Here is a 27,298-nt window from a genome sequence, read left to right on the forward strand (position 1 = left end):
GGGGGGGGAGGGGAAGAGCACTGTGATATTTCTGTTGTGCTGGGAAGGCAAGATGTTTTCAGCCAGCTGGTGCAATTAAGTAGTCCTGATGCATCATTAAGAGGCAAAATATAACCAGAGTAGACATTTATCAGAGATCTTATTATCTACAGGAAAAAAAAAAAAAAAAGAAAAAAAAAAAGAAAAAAAAAAAAAAAAAGAAAAAAACCAGCCCTCTGACTGCATTTCTTACAAGCTTCAGAACATGCTGGAAGTGAAGGCTTCTCTGCCTCCTCCTCAGCATTTGGGCTTCTCCCTCAAGATTCTGTGTCACTCAGCATCTTTTGCAACCCAGTGATGTGCCTTCTGGTCAAACACAGGCCAAAAGAAAAAATCTGAGACACGTACTTCATTCTCTGTCATTGCATTAAAATTGTTCAGAGGTAACACTTTTTTTTCTGTTCTCTGACATTCAACATGTTACAGCTCCTTCAACATCAGCATGCAAAACTGTTTTGTGTACAGCTACGTTTCACCTGATTAGGTGTATCCAGGCACGTTTTTAATTTGTAACAAGCAGCATATCATGCTAAATACTTCCCAAACACTTTGTAATTACTTTTCTTCTGATGAAGTCAGAATTTAGGCCCAGAACAGTAAGTGCTAGTTCTTGGAAGAGGAACAAAAAGTGGTAATTTACACAAAAAACCCTTGACTATTCTGCCAAGCTGACTGAGGTGATAAAGGGGCCTTAAATGTGGATGAGGTCAATAAATTCTTATCCCCAGGATGTTGTTCATTACGTTTGCTGGGTATATTAAGCTGAAGGTCACTTTTTTCTTAATTTCAAAGTTTCTGTAGCTAGTGCTTATAAAAGAATAACTTAATACTGTCTGCTCTGTTGTGCTGTTGAAGATGTCTCTAACATACTTGGAATGTGGTTTTATTTCCATTTTATTTTTATTTTTTATTAGTGCAGTAAGTGGGGAGTGGATATACTGAGACATCTGATTCACAATAGATCAAGAAGCATATTTTTAGGAAAGAAAATCTTTAAAATACTGCAGATTTCAGCTTTCACAATAACATCTAGTTTTATCCTTTAACGTATGTTCCTCTGGAGACCTGAGGAGTCTGTAGTTCAGAGGCTAACTAAATATTTTCCATGAAATCTGTGGGTATATAGATCCTAAACAGGAATTAAGAATTATTGTTTGAGAAAGGAACAGTAACTAAGATGGTTACAACTCCAAGCTGTTGCCTTCAGTATCCGATGCTTATATGTCACACGCTGCAATCTAACAGACAGACTTCTGAAAGCTCATTCATCATCTTGGTTGCATGTATCTCGCAGTAGTAAATTGCAAGGGGTTCTTAAGAAAGTTGAGGCTAATTATCAAAGAAGTGTGGCAAGCAGTGAATGGGCTATTTGCTTTGGAGAGAATGAGCATGTGTGTTCAAACAAGGAGTATCACTGTACCATTTAAGGACAAGGGTTGGGAATCAGGGATCCCAAACTGATTATAAAACCCTCCAGTACCTAGAGAGAGCTAGTAATGAGATGCAGCCCTAACCCCGTGTTTGCACACACGTTTGCAGTAAATATAAGGTGCCCTATGTAGAAAGGTTTCAGGATGAATTCTACAAATTGCCAGGGTAGAAAGAGTGTTTTACCTCTCACCACAGTAAACATTTGCTAGCAATTTAGACAAGCCATGATAAGCAAGCCACGCTTTCCACCAAGAGAGGACGACTGTAAAAGGGGCATTAACATTTCCACACAAGGGAAAGCAGCCTGTGAGCATCAGCCTGGTCTGGAATTAACTTGGGAGCAGTAGTCACAAAGGAGGTAGAAATCTAAATAGAAACCCTAGTTCCAGTCCCTTCCTGCTTCTTTCCCATTCTGCATCCCTGATCATATGGACTAGGTAACTGTTAGTGTCTATGGCTTGTTAGCTAAACTTTCAGATACAACCTTAGGAATAATTGATGGTTTTCTTTAACTTTTGTTGGCAGGCTGTTACTAAATATCTACAATAGTGTTTATTTGGCATTTTCAAATGAGCACTTTTGTTTTCTTTAAATTTAATCTCTCTTGCATTACAGATTCAGAATAGCTGAGTAAAATTAAAATATACCAATCCTACAAGGAGGTACTTACTCATTAGTATCAGTGTCCTGGGCAGTACTCAGAGAAATGCAAATACTTTGCTCCAGAATATGAAAAAAGCACAAAAGCATTCCTCTGCTGAGGTGTTTTGGGAGCTAGAAATGGAAAACTATGTTCTCAATATCAGCATTATCCATATAACTTTTCTCTTCTACAGGTGTTTCCTTGGGAAAGTATCAGAGCCTTGTGGGTTTAGAATCAGATAATCCTTTAGGTTGGAAAAGACCTTTCAGATCAAGTCCAACTGTAAATCCAGCACTGCCAAGTCCAGCACCTAAATGCCACATCTGCAGGTCTTTGAAATACCTCCAGGCGTGGTGACTCAGCTGCTTCCCTGGGCAGCCTGTTTCAGTGCTTGACCACCCTTTCAGTGAAGAAATATTCCCAAATACCCAACGTAAACCTCCCCTGGTGCAACTCGAGGCCATTTCCTCTCACCCTTGTTACTTGGGGGAAGGGACCGACACCTAGCTTGCTACAACCTCCTTTCAAGTAGTTTATGAGAATGCCAAAAAGTAATGCACTTCCAGGGCTTGTAGGGAGACTGGTTCGATGAGGTGCAAGTCCATTGTAGGGATACTCAATCTTTGGCAATTTGATGGGTAGTGGGGAGTGAATTTAGAGACTCGCAGCGCCTAACTTCAGGCTCCTGCTCTGAATTTTCCTCTGGCAAAACAGATCTCTGGCTATTGAATATAAAAAGAGTAGGAAGAAAATCTCTTACTTTAGTAGACTTAGTTACCAGATCAAATGGTACTAGTCAAGACTTAGATGAAAATAAACGTGATGATTTGAGTGCCATTCCAACAGAGGATTTTAGCATGTAGAAGCACTGCAGAATTGTTATTGTTTTTCAGTACAAAGTCAGGCATGAAGACTGCCTCTGTCCTTTTGAAGGATAGACTTTCTACATCTGCCTGGAGTAGATGGCAAAGTAAGAATACAGGGCAACTTGAGCAGTCACTGCCAGTGTTGTACCCATCCAACAGATAAATACAGGAAGACAGTCTCCAGAGTTGTCAGCTTGGTAACTTTCAAAATAATGTCAATCCGTGACAAAAATTCCAATAAAAAAGCATTCTTCTTGCCAGAAATCTTGTGATGAACAAGTAGTACTAAAATCAGACTCCCTGCTGCCTTCCAATGTAAAAATAACTCAGTTCTTCTGAGCACACCAGAGAAGACAAAGCATCCTAACAATGTTTTAGAGTTAATGAGGCAATTATTGGATGCTAGATAAAGATGTGTTTCTAACAGTGTGTTTAAAGGGTAAGCCATGGGATGGATGTGTACCTGTTCTATATTTCCTGTTTCACAACAACTATTTTTAAAAATCACACGGGCTTAATTGATATATGTGTAAGCTCCTTCTCACTCTAATGAATTAGACACATCTTAAACCAAACAAAAATGTCATTTGAAATCTACAATTAAATAATTACAAATATATTACATTAAGATTATACAGTGGACACTGTATTATCACAGAATCTGAAAGATTTTTCCGTGCTTTCTATCTTCCTTCTTGCAAGAGCTTAAGTCACAGTGGACCCCTCCACCCTGGTTATGCTGGGGAAAACTCCAGAGACCCATTACTGATTCAAAGGCAACAAGAAACAACTTTGAGGGATACTGTCAAGATAGCAGCACTTTGAAGTCATTATCATCTACAGCTATAGTCCTTGCTCAAAACACTTCTTCTCTAGATAAAGCAGATACAGGAAAAAAGAATAACAGTATTTACACAAAGATTTGCTAAGGTCACTGAGGAAGGCTGGTAAAGACCTTGGCACAAGACTTCATTAGTCTTTACACCATCCTTCCTTTCCAATTGTAAGTTTCTGCTGATAAATGTCTACTCTAAATTGAATTATGAGTTAATTAGCTTTCAGAAGGCTGACTCAGAAGGCTCAGAAGCTGTAGCCCACTGATTTGAAATAGAGTTCTTAGACACAGCATATTAATTGTAATAGAGAGAGAAAGAAAGAAAAAAGAAAGAAAAAAACCCCTAGATTCTTTTAACTTTTTTTTTGAAAGAATAGTCATTTAAAAATCAAGACATGTAACTAGTTTCCAAAGCAACAGTAACTAAGAGAAACCAGTCATGGTTTTTGTTTGCTGTTTGACAACAGGGTTAATAAATGGAGGCATGAAATACTCTATCCAAACCCACAGCAGGATTAACTATTTTATATTACAAAGGGAATTGCAATAATATCATTAGCATAAGAAAAAAGATAATGTACACTTTAGTTTGTAGCAAATGTAAATGGTAAATTTGAGTATCAACTATATTTTAATATTGACAGTAGTATCTTGGTAATGAAGTGTAAATAGCTTCTTATTAACTAACAAGAGAAATTAGTCAAACAGAAAATTAAGAGCTGGGAGGAAGAGCCTTCAGTGGAGTTCAAGGGATTGAGATCTTCAATAAAGACAAAATTCTGCTGGAACCTGACTTTTATCTTTAGTATATATGCAAATGTCTAAGAATCTATACTCATTTTTGCAATTCAGAGCAGAGCACTATGTGCAATCAGCAGGGGGTTTTATGCTTTTAACAGCTTGATGAAAATATTCCTACTGAAGCAGTATTTTGCAGAAAATTAGGGTTTTGGTTAATTTTCCAAGGTCTGCTTTTCATGCTCCATTTGATTTTTTTGTGAAATATGAAAACCTGAAAGACAAAACATTTTCTCTGAATCTCAAGGTGTTATGTTTGGAAATGCAAGTAAGTGGCCTGTGAGTTTCTTTATCTGCCCATCGCCATCACCTTTTTGGGTTGCTCTCCTGAGAGCTTCCCCAAGGTGCACTGCTTTCATGAACTCCACTGATGCTTCTATTTAGCAACAGGTTGATCATCAGATACAGGATAAATAGAGAAACTAGACCAAAAAGAGAATTAAATATTGCTTGTGAAATAAAATAACAAGTCACTGAAAAACTTCCACAGAATATGTGTCTGCATGTGTCTGTGTATGAGTATTGGTCTTCAGCATTTTTGAAACATGCAACTAGCTATACGTTACCCAACTAGCTCTAAAGATCACCATTAGTTACTGCTGTCCTGTGTAGCCACCAAATGTACAGGGCACATAGCTATTAAAGTATGCATGATTAACAGCGGTGATGGAAACTTTTACACAGAATACTTCAAATTCACAGAAACTAAAGAAACACTTTTCCTCAAATCACTTGGGAAATTTCATCTGCTACAGAGTCAAGCCACATAACTGTGCTATACCCTGCCCATTACAGATCTAGCTCCTTAGAAAACTATTAGCTGTGCAACTATCCCTCAAATGACTCAGTCCTGCAGAAGCCTACCAGAAACAATTGGCTAATCTGAGGTTTGTGCTAGCTTATAAAAGCTTATAAAAGCTGTCTGATCCTGATCCTGATCCTGAATGCCAGTATTACCCCACGGGGCACTGCAATCGCCACATGCAGGATTTCACCAGTAACTGAGGATTTTACAATCAGGAGTCTCTTGAGGGGGATCCCCCTTCCTCCTCTTGGATCAGAAGAATGATGCTCCCCTCTGCATCCCTCGCCTGTGCCTCTGATGGCTCCACTATTACCAGCAGCCAGATTAGCCCAGGGACTGACAAAAGGGGAAAAGATAAACGGGACAAATACCATCTCCACAGCCCACCTTGTCCTAAAAGCATCTGACTTTTCACGCCCTTTAAATAGCCCATCACTACATTCTCCCAAGCCCCAGGGATGTTGCGTTGGGGCCGCACACAGCCCCCTGGGAGGCGGTGGGTCACCGCGCCTGCGCTGCGGCCGGGCTGGCTGGCCCTGAAGCTCCATCCTGGACCTCCTCTGAGGCCTCAGTCATGCAGAGGAGGGACAGCCCTTCTTGCTGGGTTTGTGGCCAACAGCATCTGCCCTCAAGGACCTGTCAGACATTTTTCTTTGGCTTTTGGGCCTGACACACCAGGCCGACGATTTAAAGGGCATTGGTGTAGGGATAGGCACTTACAGGCCTGCCCTGCCATGCAAGAAGAGCTCAAAGCTTTAGGATGTTCCATCAGGATGAAGCCTCTACAATTTGTGTTGAAAATCAGACTTCCTCCCCACGGCCATCTTTAGTAATTTGTGTAAGATTGATCTGATCTGGGAGAGTACACCAGGACCTAGTTACTCTCAGAAAGTACATGCTTGAACTTGCTCCAAGGGGTCAACCCTGAGGCATGCTCATGTGCAGACACCGCAAATCTGGACTCTCAACAGGCTGGAGAAGTCCAGATTCATTTCAACAGCCAACATACTGGGGCCTTTCCCCTTCACTCCGTGCCAGGATTTTTCCAAGGCTCAACGCCCACTTCTTGCAAGACGAAACCTCTTTAATGTATCAACTTGCTGTATGCCTGATGAAGTGTGTTTAGGGACTCGTACAGCAAAGAATGCTGTATAAATGTAAAGAAGTGCTATCACAGCTATGTGCACTTGTGGGACAAAATTAAAGGGAAACGGTTCCAGGTTGAGGCCACAGTAACTTGGTAATTGAAATGTTATCCACAGCATCCTTTAAACAATAAGCCAAATGCTAAAGACCTTATTTCAAACACTGCTTATTATTTCCTTTGAAGCTTTATGCAAGTAATGTTTAGAATAAAAAAATGAGCTGGTAATTGAGGACTTTTCCCGCTGTTTGTATACAATTTTCTTTTTAAAATATAAGGAGAAAAGGAAACAAAGGTTTCACAATGAGAACAAACTGAAATGCAAGAACTTCTGTGGGAGACTGAAATAGCAGCAGGATTAAAAGCAGAAAATACATGCATCCCACAGACTCCTTTCTTGCCTCTGAGGCCTCTCATTCAAGTACTGACCAGGACCACTGTGGCTTTGTTTATGGCATCTGACAAGCTCAAAGCCTCCAGCTGTAGGACTGCATTAGTTATTTTTTAAAGCATTTTTGGAAGCTCCAGGGAACAATAAACCAGTATTAGGAATCAAATTCAGCTCTTCCACATTTGCTCAGCACTCCATCTATATTGTTAATGTGGAGGTAAATTTGTGTCTCTGTGTAGGCATGGGCATGTGTGTGTGTGTATATATGCTGAAATATTTTATTTAACTATCACAGAATTACAAAGATCTGCTGTTTATATTGTGGAACTCCAGATAGTTTCAGAAGGACATGTGATATGATACCTGCATCTTCTTGTTTTATAAAACTGATTGACAGTATATATAACTTTTGTTAATTACATATAACAGTTATTTATAGCACATTAGCTTAATTTAAATAGCTTCTCTTTCACATTTAAGGGTTTCAGGGGAATTTTTAAGTATTTGTGGAAAAGGATGGATTTTTAAGGCTTGTTTCAGCACCACTGGAGTCAATGATTTCTCATCAACATCTGCAGGACTGAAGTCACAAAATTCAAATGGCTTACAGCTGTCATCTTGCCCTCTAGTGGTATTTCTTTAAAGCCACCACTGAATAAATAACAGATGTACTAGAGTATTTTAAATTCATGAAAAATATAAATTGACTTACGTTGCAGCTGGAGAGGCAAATAGGTTTAAAAAATGCCTAACTATTCTAATTTTCCATAGCACAGCAGGCAAGATAAGGCTATTACAAAAGCTCTGAAAACATCACAGGAATATTTGCAATTGAAGGTCAGGCAACTCAGGTAGCTTCATTTACTTTGTTGGTAAAAAATACCCCCTTCTTTTTTTTCAACTTCTCCAGCATCTCAACTTTCTTCATCCCTGATAAGAATATACTCATGTTTTGGCATTTTATTTCCTGTACAGGGGCTACGATGTCAGACTTGTTGGATCACTAAGTATCACCCAGTTTTGCAAGGACTGTGAGCAAAGGTTAAAAAACCATCATGACTGCAGGAATTTCTGCCTGTGATTTTCTGCAGAAGTCTCTCTGGCTTCATAGGATGCAGAAAGACAATACTGAGATTCAAAACTCCCATTAGAATGAAGAAGACAGAGGTCTTTTTATGCTCATAGGGAAACGGTGTCCAGACACTGTCAAAGCACTTCTGGGCAGGCTATGCTGAAGCTGATTTATAGCAGAGTAAAGGGATGCTGCATAGACCCAATCTATTTCATATGACACTTCTGCAGTACGTCACATGCTTCTTATCTTGCAAAATATTTTGCTATCTGCTTGCACTGTTCTGTGGGTAAAAACAAAAGAGGCTGGGGGCAAGCCAAGAGAAAGACAAGTTGTTCTAAGGCAGAAAAGTCACCGAAAACTAAGAGTAAAGTCCTATAGCAACCTAGGACTTATACCTCTTTCTTAAACTTGTCACATGTTTCCACCTGCTTTTACACTGAACTGGCACCATCAGGGTGAGGTTTGGGGAGCTGATCTAGCTGGAACCCAACTCAGCAGAAGAGGAGGTGACTTCACCTAGATCAGCTTTCCTATCCAGTTCACCAGGTAAATCTTAAGACTGAGTCAGGAGAGGGAAGACCTTCCCTGGAAACATGGACTTTGATCAGCCTCACCTGCAAAGGTCCTGACTGAGAAATCTAGCAGAGTTTTGGAGCAGCAACAAGGAGAGGGCACGAGAGCACTGCTGTACAGGACCTCTGTGTGGGACATCCAAGCCCTCCATGTATCCTAGAGATTCATGGAGAAGAATTGCCTCATCTCTCAGAGTCAAAACCAGCTTTCTCCGTGGGATCATTTTTGCACAATTCTGTTCAGGAGACAATTCAAGATGTAACCTCTACCAGTTTTACACCTATTTATATTACCACAGGAGAGGAAATCTGAGCCTCTGGCTTTTATGTTTCAGCATTTTTAAGTAGTCCATGGAAGAAGACTCTGTCAGAGCTACCTCACTGAAACTGTATGATGGGGAACAGACACTGCTTCCCTGGCAAAGTAAAAGATATCAGACTTGGGGCTACATTTATCCCAAAACTTTTCACTTCTAAATAGCACAATCAGAACTGCAATATTCATAAGTACGAAAATTCATAAAGACAATTCATGTTATCACTATTATACTCTGAGATGAAGTTACATTAGCTCTCATCTTAAGGATCGTGGCCACTGGAAAGGCCTGTTTGCAAACAATTCTAAAAGCAATACAAAGAAGTACCTTTTCAGAAAGATTTTTCTTTGTAGTAGTGTTGCAAAAGAGGTTCTACTTTGCTCTGGTGAAGTTACCAGATAACGATAAATATTTTTCTAAATTTTCCTCTGGGCCTAATCCTGAAGTCATCACTCTTGAGTCTGGCAAGCACCCTTTTGCTTTGAGGGTACAAGTACAAAGTTTCATACCAGTAAAGACACTTCTCACATCACCAGGAATGTTGCTGTGCTATGCTTTCTTTGATCATTCAAAACAAAGCATAAAATTTTACTAGAGATGACTGTGAGCCACAAAATCTTAATCTGTAAGTAAACATGTTTTTAAATACATATTTTGGCTCATTCTGCTGTGGAGATAGTCTGGCTAAGAGTTCATAACCTGAAAAAATACTAAGCAACTTTAAAGTATACTGACCTCTACACAGAGGTTTGAGTTCAGGCTACCCTCCAATTCTTCACTGTGAGATCATAATTTACCTTAGTTGACTGTCTTGATCAGTTAACTTCCCTAATTGTCTTTAAAAGCCAGGCGAAATACACCAGTGACTGCATGTTCAGCCTGATTCTTTATTGTGATTATCATCATAAACATAGCTTATGAATCTAGAGATGCATTTGGATAATTCTGGTATTGGAACATCTATTCTGCCCTGACACTATTAGGAAAAATCCCACTGATGCCTGACATTTACATGCAGTGCAGATTGGAGAAAAAACTTTCTTTTAAGTGAGAAATAAGTTATTTGGTTAGTTACATTGTTCAACGATTACTAAAAGCAGTTCACTCCAGAATATGGGAATCAGTCAAGCTACTAAACTGGTAAATGATGTATTGAATGTGAAACTTAACCACTATATTGCCATCCCTGACTCAGGAAATAAAAGCTTTGATATAATATTTGATATAACATAAAATATTCTTAAAATTTCCAATGAATTTTCTATGTCCTACCTAACTTAACAGATGTTCACTTCAGAATAAGTTTAAACAGCTTATGCTTTCAGCATCAAAACCTCATAGACCCAAACTTGCAAAAGTGTCTACTGATCTAGGATATTTCCATTTTTACAGACTGAACTCATGATAGTTAAACAGTCTAAATTTTCCAGTGTACTAAGCATGCATGCATAAGATGTCTCAAGGCTAGCAACTTAAATCATGAACCACTCCTTAAAATCTTTTTAAATTTTTGTCTGAACCACAAATGAAACACGTTTCTGTTGGAGGCAATGCTGGTGTATGCAGTTTATATATGTGTATGTGTATATATATATTTCTTTTATTTATAAGCTATATATGTTCATATTATGTACGATCCTTTTTTATATATAAAGTAACAATTTTTCCAGGTGTAAGACAAATAAATTTTGAGAAGGTTCAGGCCCACCTTTAGTTTCCAAGAAATGGTAGGACAGTCAGAACATTTTCAAAGACCTGTCCAAATATCACTCCTGCGGTGAAGTTGGGAGCAGCATAAATGGAGAAAGCTAGTCGCCAGCATATGCATTTGGCCCCTAGTACTCTAGCCATTCACTTGATCACAAAGTTTCTTGCTTCATACTCTGAAAAGACAGGAAGCTATCATGCAGTTATCCACAGGTCTGGATAACAAATACTCTTGGACAAACAAGTGTGGACATAATTTTGTATTAACAAAGAGAGAAAAGAATGGAGTGGGAGTGCTATGCCTAGCATGGGAGAGGCAAAAAGGAGATCTACAAAAGGCTGTGGTTCGCATAACTGATCTTAAGAAGCACCTTAATGATTGATGTGTCTTCTAAAGGCTCTGCAATGAGCTCAGTTTCACTGAAAGCACTTAACATGTTTCCTTTTACCTGCACTGTTGTTGTAGGACTACCTGGATTCCAGTATGACCCTCGCAAAGTCCCTGTGGTCAGATGGCGCTCAAAGCTCCATGGTGTGTTCTGTGGCTCTAAACATGAAAGCCTACACAAAAAGCAAGTAATGGTCTTGCTTGGCCTGAGTTGTAGGCCAAAAAGGTCAGCAGACTTTCTTGCTTACCACCTAGCCTTTGGCTTTGTTTAAAGCTGAGAAGATACCACCAGTCTGTCTCTCACGTTCTGGCCTGAGAGAAGGAGACAGATTTAACCTTTGGCAAACTGAGGCCTTCAGGGACTTTTGTTTCAATTTTGTGGGCTGTGTTTCTATGAGAAGAGGAAGCCACTATATAGCACAGAAATATACGACAAGTGATTACTGTGTGCCAGATCTGTGGAGAGAGGGTGGGAAGTGTTCATCTGCATATGCTGTAACACTTCATTAAATGCAGTAAACTGCCTGCAAAATTTGCATAGTGGAAAGAAGGCATTTCATTTTTCCCTCTCTGAGAGAGACAAAGACTACTGAATATATCTCAGCAGTCATCATCTTAAGAGGATTCTGTTCACTACAGGGGAAGTAGTACCTGGTAACACTTCAGTGGGACTAGGCTCCTGCCTTGTGTTTGTCAGCTGCCCTCAGGCTCATAATTCCAGAGATCAAAAAAATATAATCCTAGACTAGAAGAAAATTTCCTTCAAGATTTTATGCAGCAAATATTCACCGCTACATTGGGTCTACATAAGTTAAACATTTGTAGAGTCACATAAGTGCAAGAGAAAATATCAGAACAGAGATCTTCAATGTGGCTGTGAAAGAAACGCTTCAATTCAATCGTCAAGATGCAGGATTTTGCTGTCAGACAGTATCATACAAGAAGGCTTTGCCATCTAGTTTGGGTGATCCTAGGTTATCTGACTTTTAGTACTTAAACTATGCCAGGAAACTGACAGCCATTCATATTTTCACTAAGTTACTTCTTCCAAGAGAGTCCTCAAGTGATTTGCCTTCTCTTGCATGTATTTGCAGTATGTAATTATTTTAAAGCAGAAAGAACACTATGCTTTTGCGCATCTCCTTTTGACAGTAGTCATCTTGGATTTCAGTAGAAATTACTCAGATTGAAAGGGATGTGTTATTGTAATTGACTCCTATTTATATGCCCCAAAATATCATTTGCTGTGGGTGGCGGGGGAACCTCCACCAACACGCTGATTTGTTCTGTTACTACATGTTCTTTGAGATTATCAACAACCTGAAAAAATGAATCTGCCATATGTCTATACTGAGCCATTCTCCACTTGGTTGAATGTACAGTTCCTATTTTATAGAGCTCTGGATTTTACTCTCAAATCATGCTGAATTAAGAGACTTAGTACCCAGGTAAATCAATGATCTAAAGCCAAGCAGGACAATTATGATCATCTATCTGACCTTCTGCAACACATTTAATTCTATCTAGTCAAAGCCCAATCAATTTGTGGTTAAAGCAGGCTAACTACTTTAGGATGATATCCACTGTTTCAGTCAGCTGCAGAGAGCCTGGAAGTATGGGGCAGAGCATCAAACATTTTTCTAAAGAAAACGGAATCAAGCAGCAGACATAGCTATGCAATCGCACCCATAGAAAATTACACTTTTGAACATATGCACCACGTTGGAGTATACCCCTAGATACTGTGCAATGTCGCTGGAGAATTTCAGGTCCTCTGTGTATCCTATTCTTTTCTTTCTCCAACAGTCACATGAAGACATAACATTTTATATAAAATAAAGTAAATGATGAGGACAAGGAAACTGTGGCTTGTCAACTAGTGCGACATGTCAGCGGAAGGCAGTCAGATCACCTGCCTGCAGGAATATTTCTGGTCCATTCACTGATTCGCTAGGGAGCAGAATCTTTAGTCAGGGCGAATACCTTTTCTGGCCTGACATATTACATCAAAGCACAAATATAAATGTGACTTTGTTATCAACAACTACAGGATACATCATATTAATTATTTCCTACCAGATAAGAAAAGCTATAGCCAAGTAAGATTTGGTGAGATCTTAAACACCATCAAGGTGGGAAGTCCAGGTTCTGGTGCTATTTTGCATGTTCTGGTGCCATTCTTTGATGACACAAGGTGGGAATCTCCTTTTCCATTGTCTTTTTCTCTCTTCTCTTGTTTCACATTGATCACTACATGCTTTGCAGAATTAGTTTCTTCTATCAAATTAGGACTTAAGTCTGCCATAGACAACTGTTGTCACCTTGCAATCCCAGCTACTTGCTGTGGTGTTCTGAACTGCCTCACTCCAGTCCGTATTATCACTAGACCATTTTCAAGGCAAGTAATACTCTTTGTTACAACATCAGCTTCTCTTTGGTTACACACTCAAGAACTTCCCTAGCATTCACTATTACCTGAACAGCAATGTCTGCTGCCCTTGATCCTACAAAATGCTTGTGTAACTCACAATGTGCTGCAAAACCTATCATGAATCCCCACCTGCAATAACACACATGTGGACCACAGGCTGCACCTTGATACGGGCCATGGTCTATGAGAACAGCTTCTGCTATTTAATGGTGAAAAAAGCTTACCTTCAGTTTTCTCCCTGCTCACCATACAAGAGTGCACCAACTAGAAGATACCAAGGAGCTTGCACCAGCCCCACCAGCAGAGCCTCCTCCCGGGTGCCAGGGGGAACCGAGGATTGCGGGAAGAGAGGCGATTCCGCTGGGCACAGCAAGCACCAAAGCAGGGCGCTGCGGAAGTGCAATGGCACCTGGAGGACAGAGGACTTGTGGTAGGAGGTCTGGGGGTACAAAGAGTCAGCCAGCCAGTGACAGGTATAGGTGAGTGAAAGCTGGGTACAGGACTTTGGAGGGGAAAAGTTAGACCTGGATTGACTACAGTGGCAGTGATTTTTGAGGGGAAGAGGGAGAGGAAGCATTTTGTCAGCGAGGTAGAAGATAGAGAATGAAGGCTTGGTGCAAGCCAAGACATACGTCTGTCTAAACTATCAGAGCAAGGTAGTAGCAAGCCCAATGTAAGGAAACTTGGGAACTGGTACTCTAGCAAAATGATACAGCATAAGACTGGGCTCTAATCTTGGCTGTGTATTGCCTTGGGCAAAGAATCAGTTAGATGGGATTAATTATGTCTATCTACCTATTTCAAAGGGCTGCTGGAAGGATTAATTAGTCATTGTTTGTAGATTTCTTTGAAGATGGAAATGTAGAACTGTATAATTAAATGAAGTCATCAGACATAAGGTTATGTGACTTTGATGTTTTCCAAAAATGCATAAATTAATACCATAACATCTACTTCCATTTTATTCTTAGACATATTTGTAATCCTGGATAAGGAATTAATGGTGCTTGTAAAACATTCCTACATAGTGGTTACATGAATGAAATCCACTTTATAAATAAGGCCATATTAAAATTATAAAGATTAAAGCAATAAAGCTTAGGTTTATATATCAAGCTTTCTGTTGATATTCAAAGACTTAGTGAATCTGAGATAGACCACTGCTGTTTTTAAGTATTTTTTTATCTATAAAACCAAGTATCTGGTTGCTTTCCAACACTTCGGAATTGTAGCTGATGTTCCTCACAGCAGCAGTGAAACTCCACTGGAGAGAAAGGAATTACCAATGTCCAGGTAATAAGGATTACAGTCTAGCACTGGAGCTGTGCCTGCTGGGGTGACATGCTAGCCGATGCGCACACATTTCAGTGTCCTCTCTAGGACAGCCTTGAGCCAGAATACATGGGAAGGATGACGGATCTTGCCCATCTCTCGCTTAAATGAACTGAAAGATGGTGATACACAGTGTATATGTTGGCACAAAGTTTCAGAAAGCATAAACTGTCAAACACATACCACATCAACTATACAACTTTCTGTCATCATCTCAGGCCAAATAGATTAATAGCTATGACAGAATCATGTCTTTGAAGTTCAGTGGTTTTTTGATTCTGCATACCTACTCACATGAGTGTAACAGAAGTTCCTGTATAGTTTTACCCCATGATATAACACTGACTAACTTTATACCTATGGCAGAAACAGTTTCTGGTGATAATGAATTTGTCATCTTAAATTACTCTGAAACCATCATGGAAAGCTGCTGTGGAAGTTTCTAGACTAGATTTGTTATCAAAGACTTTTTTTTCTCTTTTTTAAATGGAACTCTATTCTGTTTCTGAAAGGACACAACAGATCCACCACCACACAGTTTGCTTCTTTGTAGATGTTGCTTAGTATTCATATAATTACAACAGCACAAATGAAGTTTTGTTTTCAACTGGTTGTTTTCCAAACAGCTTTTCTGCACTGATTTATTGGAGTTGGTGGGAAGGGGGGAGCGAGAGGGAGTGTTAGATTCCTTCAGGGTCCAATCATCCCACCTAATTTTTCACAGCTCCTAAGATCCATACCACCCCCTGGTAGGACCCATCTGCTGGTACAAAATGGTGCCTAGGACATTATATGTCACAGAAACAGAAGTTAGCAAAACAGCTAAACAGAAATAAAAGATGACTGTGTTTGTATTTAATTATCTTTAGATCACATGCAGAAAGCTTCCTATACCCTCTTATGGTAATACTCCTTGACCACGGAGCTCAGAATACAGTCCTTATGCAAGTCCATCACATCCTGTGGAAGCAAACCTAAAGAAGACTTCAGACAGAGAATGTATGCCTCCTCCCTTTGTTAGCATCTGTCTGGAATAATTCTTACCCTTTGTTAGCATCTGCCTGGAATAATTCTTACCTCCGCAGCCCTTTTTGCTTTGTCCTTCTCACCTCCACCCTGACTCCTGCTCCACATCAAGAGACTTATTGATTCATAATTTATTCAAGAGACAACGCCAATACTCACTCAAATTCTTCACTGCTTTCACCTCCTCAAACAGCTGGCACACCTGCTGAAGCCAGGTGTACACATCCCTCTCCTTCCTGAAAGCAGCACCTGTTAATGAGGGCCACTCCCCAGACTTCACTAAATGTTAAAAAAATATTTAGCCCACACTAAGGCAAAACGTTGTCTCTCACTTGGTAATGGACTGTTCAAATCTCATCATGAGTCTTACCGCATATTCAGATTCGTATTACATACAAGCATGAGTACATAAGCATATACATCTCTTTATATGTTTTGCCACACCTTACAGAAATATGTCCATGTATGATTGGCTTTTGCTTGAAATGGGACTTGGCAGTAATTAATCATGTGGAAGTGGTGAGGTTTGGTGCGACAGAACCCTGAAGCAATCTTTGAGGGATGCTATGACAGGCTTATTATTTACAAGACATGTCAATAGGAAGCGCGTATTTCAGACAACTCTTTATGAAGGGGGTTTTCCTCAGGGGCATTGGGAAGAAACCATCCAGTACTTCCTCTCCTCATCTGGACTGCTTAGTTACAATTCACACACCTGTCTGCCTAACCAAGTGCATTACAGACACTCCCCATCCAGAGGTTTCCTGGGTCAACTACAGCAACTGAACTGGATGCAGAACAGAGGTCTGTTTTATACAAAAGACGTAGAAAAAAGGCGTTAAGCATTCCAGACAAAGGGTCTGGTTTTCTACAACTCTGTACCTGTGTAGAGTGAGAACAGATGGCTGTAAAAAGCAGGAAGATCAAAATTATCTACTTGCAAGTCACGTGCAATCTCTGCATCTCACTATCTACACCATCACTACAAATATAAGGCACAGAAACATGTCTCTGTGGAGGCCGAGAAGAAAGGAGTGGTGAATTGAAACACTAATTTTATAGGATCAGAAGGAGGCCTACCCTGCAGAGATGTAAACTGCCAAGAAAAACGTGAAGAATTGGCTTTAGCTGCCTCCAGTACCTGGGCTTAAACACTGAGTCACTCCAGTAGCTGGCCATGGGTCCTCAGTTGCCTCATGCATAGACAGACAGACACACACACACACACGTCTGATCTCAGCCAAGCCCACACCGTACAGGCTCTCTGCCACACAGCTGGGACCCCCGCTCCTTCCCACAGCCAGCTCCTCCAATTGTCTCACTCTCACATGTGCACACCTGGCTCAGCAGCAATCACACTGACTGACATACCCTCACCCACTCCCCTTACTAACACCACAGCCAGTGCCCCCTGTGATCCCATGGCCCCACTCCAGCTGCTGGGCTCTCAAACCTCCTTACACACAGAAGAGAACCCTGCGCCCAGGAAAACAAAAATAGAGTTTAACGAGAAGACAGGACAGACTGTGCTGATCGACTGCAGGGATTGTCAGATAAGTCTACTGACAGCTACCTGTTTACATGCAACTGCTGCCTTTTAGCCCCTTATCCCTCTGTTTTCCCATGGTTTTTTTTCTCCCCAAACCGGGGAGGGATCTCCCTTTCCCTGCTTGCAGTTCCTTTCCTAAACATCCTATGGAAAGTTTTGCACAACCCCAAAATGCTCTTCCCCTGCAACCCGTAATACATCCTGTACTCTCAGGCAGCAACCCCCCTCAGTCTGTGAAGTGCTACAGAGACACACTCCCATCTTGCTGACAAAACTTTCTGTCTGTATAACAACAGCAGACCTGGATTCTGACAAAATTCAACATGAAATGACAGCCTCTTCCCCTTACAGATTCCTCTACCAGTACAGCATCATCCTGACATCCGAGATGCTGTATCCATGTTCTTAGCTGCTCCAGAGCTCTTAGATCTTGCTGGCATCTGACACACAGTGATAGCTTGCTTTTGCATTCCTTGGTAACCACATGGAGGGAAAAAAGGTGAAGACCTGCATGAGAAAAAAATACCCAATATGAAACAATACACTCTGGTTGTAACCCGCCCCTCCCCTAAATCCAATGCACTAGCATTGTTCAAAATCTGTTTATAAGAACATTAGCTGGCATAATCTTGTTGCCAGCTTCCTCCATGCTCTTTTTATTTCTATGTTCAAACGTGTGCGTTTGGACTCTTCACACGGCATAGACACCCCATGCTAGCCAACGTCTAAACCTGCAGCAACAATTGTGCCTTTCTGAATGGAAGGTTTGTTCAGCTGTAACATTACTGATTAACCACCAATTCAGCACAACAATGTTTTAAACTAAAAAATAAACCTGCTTCAGAAAACCTGGCATTATACTCGGCATTGTGTGTTCCAATACATACACACATGGTGCTGTGATGTACAGTTTCTAAAGCTGAGCATTTTCCTGGGAAGAATGTATCCCTGAGATGCGAGGGATGTATTGGTCAGGAGTTTTTTCTACCTTGAGAAAATTTTCAGCTAGGTATATATAACCCGGACACAATGCCTCCTGTAACAATAATTTCTCTCTGTACAAGAGTGGTGCAGCAGGAAAAAAAGAAAAACAGGAAAAAAAGCTTACTTTCAATAAGTATCGAAATGAATTTTCTAGCAGTGACTAGAGATAAGTTACCAGCTCAGCTTCATCTGAAAACTGAAGATAATTACGTGTCCCTCACCAAATACATTTTCATAATACAATCAAGTCACGCTTATATTTCAAGATTTTCAGAAAGTCTTGAAATGCATTTTAAAAATCAGTGCCAGGCAAACTCTGAAAGGAATTTTCTTAACCAAGGGCAATGTATTGCTTTATCATAACAAATGCATTTTGCATATTAACAACATGATTAAGTTTTATAAAAACATCTCAGTTATTTACAATAGCTGTTATTCAAGTGACACTGCTCATTTCATCTAATTAATCCAGCTCTTAAGTTGAAATTGGGAAGAAATTGTATACAGCAGCTAAAAAAGAACTAGATGAGACTATATATATAAGTGCTTTCCAATTTAATAACATACTTGCACTTCTAACATAATGATAATGCTCCCTAGGTACAGACTGGAAATCAGATTCAAATCACCATAGGTTTGTACATGAACATAATGAACGCTAGGTATTCTTTGAAAAATAATCATAACACCCTCTTGCCAAAAAATAGCAACACTTCTTTTAATTATTTCCTCTATAACAGCCCCTTTTCCATGTGCAGAACAGATCACCTCCTGTTTAAATACCACAATCGTGACTACAAAATACCAGAGTCAGCCAATACTAAAAACACTTATGTGCTGTATATGTTCATAATAAAGAACAAAAATATGAAAGCACTTGCGAAAACAGACTGTGCACGTTAGCTTTGAGGCAGCACAGATTTGCACAAAGACAATCTTATCTTGATACTGTGCTTCAGTTTGCAGTGGCCTGTTTTGCCTAGGAGACACACCTGCCTCATCATTTATCTGACATAAAAGACAGACCATTTTTTCAAAGATATATAAACACCTTAATATGTCATGTCAGTGTCATCTGAAATGGCAATGAATATTATTTCTATTCCAATGATCTTCTTTCAGATGCATTTAATTTTGGTTTTCTCTCTCTCTTTTTTTTTTTTTTTTTCAATTAAAAGACAAGCAGGTGAAGCAGATAATAGTGCTTTACCTCACATGTGGTGTACTGTGGTCCATATCCCACTGTGGCACTTCTCCAGAGACTGAAAGAGAATGAAGGTGATTAGCAAAGTACTGAAGTCTCTGGAAAGGGGATGAGAAGGGGCAAGATGGGGAATGCTCATACATGTTCTGTATCAAATTACATGCTGAGGAGGAAGCAGGAGAACCTTCCTCAAAAACCAAAAGGGTGTTGTAAAATAAACTATGAGAAATTGCCTAGAATATGTTTCAGAAATCTGAATTATATTTCTGCTGGTGATACACAGCAGCCTTTGGAAAATCACTTTTCTTTGCATTCTGTCTATAAAATAGAATAGAATATTTTCAGCAGCCTTTGGAAAAATCACTTTTCTTTGCATTCTGTTTGTAAAATAGAATAGAATATTTTCAGTTGGGAGGAACCTACAATGATCATCTAGTCCAACTGCCTGACCGCTTCAGGGCTGACCAAAAGTTAAAGCGTTATTAAGGGCATTAAAATGGAGACATCAATACCTTCTTCCTTCTGTACTTTCTCTTGGCTATTCACTGTACAATTCCTTGTAGCCAAGACTTTTTGTGTCTCTTCATGTTTATGTAGAGAGTTTAACATAATGAGGCCTTAATGTGGACTGAGGCCTTCTGGTGTCTTTGTAACACCAGTATTTAAAAGTTAGCTAACTTTTATTTACAGTTCCACCACGGGATTCAAAAGAAATTCTGATATTTCAATGAATGTATATGCAATTTGACTTACAGATTTAGTAAATAATTTAGACTGATATTTACCAATCATTGTGAGATATGGAAATTTAGCTTAACTAAGATGTACAGACTACTTTTACTCCCTACAATAAGTGAAGCATGTGAGCCTCCAGAACATTAGTAGCAACAGCATACCTAGCACAAGTTGAGTAAAATATTTTTTAAAATAGCATTATATTTGGAAATTTGATGCCTTCGGGATGGTTTCAATGTTCAGCGACGTACATAGTTTTGCCAATGACTATAAAGGGAAGGAGTGTTTATGAATTACATTCACTCATTCCTCTTGCTATTCAATTAGATGTGGCTGATATGTTAAGTGGTTTTCAGTAAGAACATAAGGGACCAGCAGGAATGGCTTTCAACAGCATTAATCAATAATGCAATAGCACAGTGGTTGATAATGAAAAGGCAGCAGTTACTAATGGTTAGCACCGTGCTCTGAAACATTGCTCTTCTCTCATTGTGGAGTGATGGTAACCCTTCTACACCATAGCCAGGTAAGCACGCACCCCAATAGGACATTTCTTAAGGCTTTTTACCATCTCCTGCCCACTACCAGAGCGCTACAGAGTTGCAAAACTAACTTGCACTTTCATGCATGAGATGTACCCATCCAAACAGCCCAGAAATTTCAGGGCATGAGTTCATTTGTGCCATTCATCGCTCCAGAGTGGCGATTAGGCATTGCACACATGATCACATTAATCTGAGGAGAACAAATTTTGTCTGAGATTAAAAGGGGAAAAAAAAAAATCCCTGAGCACAGTGTAACTTCTTGCTGTGAAGCAGATCTGCCTTAAACAAAAAGTTTTACCCATAGGGATACCTCTTCAAACAAGGAATACACCTTGTCGTGACCCAAAGCCCTGGGGTTTTTTGTTTACAAAGATTTTCTCTGATTTCAACAAACAGTGCAAACAGTAAGACCTTCTGCTGCTGCCAGTCGTTCTTACCCCTATAAATCTCTGTAAATGTGATCCCTCCTTCCCCTCCAGATACCCTTGTGCTGGCTGCAGCCCAGATTCCAGGGTGCAGTATACACAGTTTTCTACACACCAAAGGCCTCAACACTGACTCCAGCGTTGGTGCCAGCTGCCTGCTTGAGTGAATCATGAGCTACCACAGCTGGGACAAGCAAGCTCATTGAAGCTATTTCTTCCCCCCACTAAGTTAACTGACCTCAGTATCTGAACTCTAACAGCTGAAAAGACTCATCAGTAGATGGAATCTCTAGTGCCAACAGAAACACTAACCAGAGGATTTGAAAAAGAGTACCTGAAAGTACCAAGTGAAAGAGCTAGCACGTACTCTGGCAGTGAACAAGGACGCTAGTTGCAATTACCAAGGAGATTCTGGGGGTTGTAAAAGAAAATATCCAATTGGAGCAATAGCTTGCAAAATCCTAGTCTAGAAATAATGACAAAACAGACAGCCCTCTTCAAGGCTGTGAGGAAAGCATAGCATCTGCCATCCTCATGTTCCACCTCTCTTCATTGTGTTAGTACAATTCTGTTTGCTTGTTTCAAAAGCTTGCTTTAAGTTTTGCCTTTCACTGCATAGCCTACTGATAAAAAAAAAAAAGCCTCCTCCCTGTCCTTTGATCTTCTGCCTTTTATTAGACATAGTTCAGACCCCGTTAAAAGAAAGACAGGTTCTCCTATTTATCTCCCTCTCCTGATGATCATTTTTCATTGACGTGTTTCTGACAAGGATTTCAGCACCTCTTCTGGGCAGGACCAAATCCACAGCATATTCTTTCTCCACTTGCATAACTGGTTTAAAGGTCCTGGTGCCAAAAGACTGCTCTATGGTACAGTGAATAACCTACTTCACAAAATAATGATGCCATATAAGTTACAAAGCAGAATTACATTGATTTTCTAGTGCAATCTACATTATATCTGGCAGCAGGCAGTGTGTAAGTCGCCTCTGAACAGAGCCCTTTGACCATGTGCGATTATTCCTTTTATATGGTGATCATGTGCCACAGAGCAAATGAAACAAGAAGTGGAATGGGGTCAAATGGGCATCCTTGCAGAGTATTAAGATAAAGGACTTTATATTTAAAACTGGAAGATCTAGTCATCTTAACACAGGCTAAAGATTAGGATCAGTGCTTTTACAGGAAGATGAATTATACTTTGAGAAGTAGGGAATCTATCAGAACAAAAAGCCTGCTTCATGAGAGCAATTTAGCAAATGCAATTTCAGCTATGACTGTAAAAAATTATGAACTTGACATGCTAGCAAATGTCAGTTACTTGAAGCTTATTATTCATTTTATGTACAACAGAGTTGTCTTAATACTCTGCTTGGAGCAGCTGAAAACAAGAATCCATCTGCTTTGTAATTCTGTAGTTGTAGGTGCATGGCCCATTAGCAATAGCATTTCTCCTACCAATAAGTTCATAACATCCCCTAAAATTTTTATCTAAAAGGATAATGGTACTGAACTTCTACAGCTGTTTTCAGTTTCTTCTGTTTTTTAAAAAAAGAAAAAGGAAAATGGAAAAGTTTATTTTCCTGCAAACAGAAACGTGCAAAGATATTTTTTTTATGCTACCTCATTAAGTAGGGATGTAATCATTAAGATTCTTATGGTATTTTGCATATTGTAGCAAAAGTTGCTGGAAAAAATATACACTTTCTCATATAAAGGAGGTCTTTGAGTAAAATTAGTTTTTTTGCAATGTATCCTATCATAGCAGCAGTTTCTATCACAACAAACAACATTTAGATCAGATGTTTGTTAACATTGAGTTTCTAAAGATAAATAAAAAGCACTTTGGGACTACTCATGCTACAGATTTGTTTCTAATGCATTGTAACTTATATTGAGAGTCTACCAGCAATTTTCAGACTGTTAACCTTTTAAAATATTTGCCAGTTGTTTCATTGCAAACCATTACCATTTGATATAATAACGTACATGAAACATATCTCAATTTAGATTGCAGCTAGTCATGCATGAGGTAAACAAGATCTTTCTACTTTTCTCCAGCTATCTGATAAAATCTATGTCCTTGCATTGCTGATTATGGACCCTAGAGCCTCCACAGAGTCAGAAGAACAAAGTAGAGGTGAAAGACTGTTTCTGGTTTTCCTGAATACATAAAGAGAAACACATCATGTTTAGCCAGCTTGGGTGTGTACAAACTAAAGACGAGCTGAAGGGCTAGGCTCTTTTTATGGAGTGACATTCTGGGAATGTAGATGAAAAATCAGAAAGATTTAAATCTCTGAGTTCCATGAAGTATGAGAAAGGCTGTTAGAAGTAAGTAAATTAAATGTGTGGAATTTGGGGATGCTTACTTCTCTTCTGGAGTACATACTGTCTGATTCTTCTTCAGTATGTACCACTGTGTTATTCCCTACCTCAGGTACTATTTTTCCTTGAGCAGCAACCAAGGGATGCAATCCTTGTTGAGCAGGCTAACAGATGTTACCAATTTGGGGGGTTTTGTTACAAGAAATTTCTTAAAGCTCCTGTTCTAACAGTCAGGTGATTACATTAGTTTCCATTTTTCAAGGAAGTCTGAGGATTAGGCCTTGCACCTTTCTCCATCTGATCTGACAGGGACATGGCTTGACATGCCATGGCACAGTGGTACCAGTCAAGCCTCTCCTTTCGCAAGAACTCTACAAAGCCATTTCACCCTTCAGCACGGATGGGTTTATAAAACCTGGCTACTTCCTAATAACCAAGGAAAGCAAAGCCACCAGAAGCTAGGATGTTTTGGGAGACATAAAACTGATAAGCAACACATGGTGACAGCAGCAACAAAACATTCACTCATCCATTCCACCAACCCTAGGCTAGATAACAAGCTTACATACAATAACTGCTTGCACATATACCCTGCAACTACCATTGCAGGGTTTCCTTCCTGCTGCGGCAGACTGTAAGGAAGCAGGAAAGTGTGCAGAGACACTCCAGGGCATGATTAGTTGGTTATATATTCTGCAAAAAGCATAGCATACAGCAATCACTTTCCATAGCAACCTTAATGTATGGAGAATCAATTGCAGAAATAAACTGATTTTAATTACGGGAGTGAATGTAATTAGCAAATAAGCTACATCTAGACAACGTAAGAGAAAGGGAAAGCCTTTTTCCAAAGGTGGTTTGTTTCTTCAGTCAACTGAGAGCTTAACCAGCATTATGCTCATATTCAGTTATTTAGCGTATGCTTGTATTCAATTATTTAGTGTGTCCTCAAGGGCAGCTCTGCAGCAACTGAAGGGAAGAAACAGGCAAAGTGTTGCCAGCTGCAGGTTTCTAATCAGGAAACCAATGTTATTTTGGCAACTATGGTCACCAGGAATAAAATTTGTCTAGCCTAAAATAGTTGTAAACCTGTGAAATGTGTGTGTCTGAGTTAGTCACCCTAGGCTCATTTTATAAGTATTGGAGAAACATAGACATCTTTGGTGTGAAATGCATCTCATCCTATGCTAGAAAACTAATTATTTTGCTCTGTAAAGAAGACCAGGGTGACATGCTTAAGATACTTAATTTCTATATGTAAAGGTAGGACTCAAATGGTCTTGACCAGCAGCAGAGAACCGGTGCTGAAGGCTGCTTATTCATTTCATCTGAAATGAGAGACCTTGTAACAGCAACCAGAAGCTAAGATTTCCCTCTACTGGACAAGTAGTTTAACCACCGTTTTAGACCAGCCTAATGAATCCATGTCTTCTCTGCACACGGCACAGCTTCAACAAAAGGGCAAATTATGGCCCCAGGTTGGAATTTAGTCTATGAAACCTTGCTACTTAGGGGGAGAGGCAGACAATATCTTCCCCCCTTTCCCCCACCCCTCAAAAAAAAAAAATAAATTGGGAATTAAATTAGAGTTTTCCACTTCTTACTTAAAGGTGTATTTTGTAAGAGAAGAGTAACAGTAGTGGTGGCTTCAAACAGAAGACTGAACCTCCGTTAGGACTGTAAGACGAAGGGCACTGCTGCTTGCCTTCAGGAAAACGCAGAGACTCTAAGTAAGTGAAGCCAGGAATTCTGTTTTGTGAGCTCCTTTATACTGACAGTGCTAACTGCTCTTAAGCACCTGGTTTGGCAAAGTCTGGGCACCAAAACTTCTTTGGGTTTCAGCCCTTCTTGATAAAACAACTAAAAAGCGCTTCTCTGCTTTTCAGGGACACTGTTGATATAAACAGATCAGAGATTCTCAGGGGATCAGTACTCTGGTACTGTCATGGTGCAAGTATTTTAAGATTTTACCGTACATCCTTGTGTCCCAGTGATCTCATATTCTTGGCCTTTGAAAATGTCTACCTTTAGGGAGAAGGAAGAGTATGAAAAGAAAATTCTTTTCACAAAAAATCTTCAGCCTCTTACATGGAATCACAGAATCATAGAATCACAGAATGTTCAGGGATGGAAGGGACCTCTGGAGATCATCTAGTCCAAGTCCCTGCTAAAGCAGCTTCAAGAAGCTTGGTAGAAAGACTGTTGTAAGAGGTCAACACCTGTGTAAGACTTTAGGCATCACCAGCACACTGCTATATTATTAAATACCATTAGAGGGGTGCATTCATGAATATATTGCAGCACAGAGGATGTCTGTGTGTACAGCATACTACAGTATGTTTCTGAAAGCCTGTTGCACACTAACAATGACATCTCCCACAGGCAAATATGGCTAAAGCACCAGGATTGCCTTTGTAGCTTAATTTGGTTCTATTAGTGGATGACTGAAATTAATTTCCCTGAGATATTTCTTCTTGTGTATCAGTCCAGCTTCCTACATTCCTGAAAACTGTTTGCCAGCACCATCATTGAATCCAGCAAGTTTCATGCACTCCTTTATCTCACAGGACTCAAGGAGATAGGGAACGCTGTGCATCATGCACACTGATCAGAAAGTGTGGAAGGCTGTTATGCTTAGGGACTCATCAGACGAAACAATGGGCCACCAGAATGGAAAGGGAATTATGCTAGTGGCAGGTAACATTATAAAAAAAATGAAAAAGCACAGGTTCTTCAGGGCATCCCTATTTGCCACTCCCCCATTTACAGATTATGGCAAAAGGAGATTCCTGTAAGCATAAATGCCAAACTGCCGCATAAGAATCACCACTTACTTGGCACTACGCCTTTTTAAAAAGGTGCATACTTTTGCACAGATTGCAGCGTTTGACCACATTTTTCTTTACAGCAGTGGCACAGCTCTCCACTTGCAGATCCCTGCCGGACTGGAAGCGCGTGGCTTGGCGCCATGCCCACTACAGCATCGGGCGCGGGCACGGCCGGAGCACCCTCCCGCAGCCACCCGCCACTTCCTACAGAAAGCACCTCTGCGTAGTGACGTGCGGAATCGAAACTCTGCAACTCGAGGAGAGTTATAAAGCAGGTATGTTTATTGTGGCACTGGGTGCAAGGGGGATCGCTCCTCCTAACTTGCACACCGTTTCAACAGGCAGCCCGGTATTTATTATACGAAGTCACGCACAGGTTTCCGAGCATTCAGAATCTCCTCCCTCTGGCGCCTCTTCAAGATGTACTTTTCATCTTCCTGGGCAGTTACCTGAAGTTCTTGTTTATCTTTGCATACATTAGCAGCCTTTCTTATTTAGTTTGTTATCTTAAAACATCTGCCAGCTAACAATGAGCCCTTCCTTATTGCCCACTCTAAACATGCCAAGCCAACACATGCCCACAGGGCTGGTTTTAATCTGTACCAGCATGATCCCTGAGCGGGGGATCCACCCTCTTCGGGGGGCGGGGGGGGGGGGCATTTCAGTAGGAGGTCGCTGATCTCCTACTACCACAATTCTTTTACCCTGGTTTGTTTTCTTGTAGCAGTTAGCACGTCCTCGTCAGAAGGCTCCTTATTTACATTCTTGTTGAGCTCATCTAGATCGATACTAATTGTCCCCTCTCGAAATGCTAAGTGCAAAGCTCCCGCCCTTCGCTCTTTCTCGGGTGTTAATGTTTCTGTAATCTAGGCAGCTTCTGTGTGCAGCAGAGTTCTAGGTT

General features: G+C 40.2%; 1 long non-coding RNA gene across 1 annotated transcript; it reads right to left on the reverse strand.

The window, feature by feature from the left end:
* On the reverse strand, positions 1 to 26,486 carry LOC308065276. Its single transcript, XR_013928725.1, has 2 exons — positions 15,836 to 26,486; positions 1 to 15,802 (listed from the first exon to the last, which is right to left on the reverse strand). It is a non-coding gene; the product is annotated as an uncharacterized lncRNA (long non-coding RNA).
* Between the last annotated feature and the right edge of the window lie 812 nt (positions 26,487 to 27,298).

The sequence above is a fragment of the Falco punctatus genome (assembly GCF_963210335.1).
Source record: "Falco punctatus genome assembly, chromosome: 6".
NCBI classification, from domain to species: domain Eukaryota; kingdom Metazoa; phylum Chordata; class Aves; order Falconiformes; family Falconidae; genus Falco; species Falco punctatus.